Source organism: Arvicanthis niloticus, chromosome 12 (genome assembly GCF_011762505.2).
Source record: "Arvicanthis niloticus isolate mArvNil1 chromosome 12, mArvNil1.pat.X, whole genome shotgun sequence".
NCBI lineage: Eukaryota > Metazoa > Chordata > Mammalia > Rodentia > Muridae > Arvicanthis > Arvicanthis niloticus.
In genome coordinates, this window is record NC_047669.1 from 33,277,796 (window position 1) to 33,279,897 (window position 2,102).

General features: G+C 41.1%; 1 pseudogene; it reads left to right on the plus strand.

Moving 5' to 3' along the window:
* The first annotated feature begins 481 nt into the window (after positions 1-481).
* On the plus strand, positions 482-1,641 carry LOC117718119 (large ribosomal subunit protein uL3 pseudogene; annotated as a pseudogene).
* Positions 1,642-2,102: the final 461 nt, after the last annotated feature.

Here is a 2,102-nt window from a genome sequence, read left to right on the forward strand (position 1 = left end):
AGTCATGATCTTCTTTATCAATGAACATTGAGTGAAGAATATATATGAGACTCACTGAATTATAAGAAAATTAAACTATTCAAAGTTTGAAAAGTTAAAAAATGAGATTTGTTTTTACTTTATATGTATGGGTGTTTTGCCTTCAAGTATGTCTGTACACCTCAATGATACAGTGACTGTGGAGTTCAGAAGATATGTATCAGATCTCTTGGAACTGGAGCTATGGGTATTTGTTAGCCACTATGTGAGTGTTAAGAATCAAACCTGTGGTCCTCTGGAACAGCAGTGCTGTTATCCACTGAGCCATCTCTCTAGTCTTTAAATTTTGAGAGTTTGTAACACTCAGGTTGATATTGTGCTTTATGTAGTCACATTCAATTCTTCTACTCATATATGAATAGTAGCACACAATAAAATCATTAGTATTAATCAAACGCTTAAGACACGCTGAGTAGCTCTATTGGCAGCATGTGGCAGCAAGATGTCTCAAAGAAAATTCTCAGCTCCCAGGCATGGGTCCTTGGGCTTATTGCCTCAGAAACATAGCAGCCAGCATCGTTGGAAGGTGAAGAGCTTCCCTAAGGATGACCTTTCCATGCCTGTTCACCTCACAGCCTTTCTAGGGTACAAGGTTGGCATGACCTACATCGTCCAGAATGTTGACAGGCCAGGATCTAAGGTGAACAAGAAAGAAGTCGTGAAGGCTGTAACCATTGTGGAAACCCCACCAATAGTGGTTGTGGGCATTTTGGGATACGTAGCTACCCCATGAGGTCCCCAGACCTTCAAGACTGTATTTTCTGATAAGTGTAAAAAGTGTTTCAACAAGAACTGGCACAACTCTAAGAAGGCCTTTATCAAATACTGTAAGAAATGTCAGGATGACACAGGCAAGAAACAGCTGGAGAAAGACTTCAGCAGCTTGAAGACATACTGACAACTCATCCTCATAATTGGCCACACTCAGATGCATCTGCTTCCTCTGTGCTAGAAGGTGCACACTTGATAGAGATCAGGTGAATGGTAGCACTGTGGCTGAGAAGCTAAAGTGCTCCCATGGGCTGGAGAGAGGCTGGAACAGCAGGTTCCTGTGAGACAGGTGTTTGGACAGGATGAGATGACTGATGTCATTGGCGTGACAAAAGGCAAAGGGTACAAAGGGGTGACCAGTTGGTATGCAAAGAAACTTCCCCAAAAGAACCATCATGGTCTGAGAAAAGTTGCCTGTATTGGTTTCTGGCACCCTGCCCTCGTGGCCTTCTCTGTGTCTCGAAGTGGCCAGAAAGGCTACCATCCCCAAACAGAGATTAACAAGAAGATTAACATAGTTGGTCAAGGCTACCTCATCAAGAGTGATAAACTGATCAACAACAATGTGTCTACTGACTATGACCTATCTGACAAGAGCATAAACCCCCTGGGTACCTTTGTCAATTATGCTCAATGGCTGTATGGTGGGAACCAAAAAGTGAGTGTTTGTGCTTCATAAGGCCTTGCTGGTTCAGACAAAATGTCGGGCTCTGGAGAAGATTGACATGCCCTCCAAGTTTGGCACTAGTTGTTTCCAGACCGTGGAGGAGAAGAAAGCTTTCATGGGGACCACTCAAGAAAGATCATATTGTCAAGGAGGAGGGTGTTTGATGCCAGTAGCACTTTCTGCAGCTAGTGGGGTCTCATCAATAAAATTTTTCCAGTAAAAAAAAAATATATATGGTGAGTAAACTGTGATTTTTACATAATTTACATATACTATCTTTTGGGGGGTTGTTGTTGTTGCTGCTGTTTGTTTGTTTTTTGTTTTTGATTTTTCAGACAGGATTTCTCTGGGTAGCCCTGGCTGTCCTGGAACTCACTCCGTAGACCAGGCTGGCCTCGAACTCAGAAATCCGCCTGCCTCTGCCTCCCAAGTGCTGGGATTAAAGGCGTGTGCCACCACTGCCCAGCTATATACTATAATAATACAATAATACAATAATATAATTATATTATTAATAATAAAATAATATAATTTTAATAATTACAAAAGTTCTATAAAGTAAATATTCATTATTATAGATAACTAAAGTGATATGCTGAGAAGTTAAAAAAGTGTTAATGTCCAT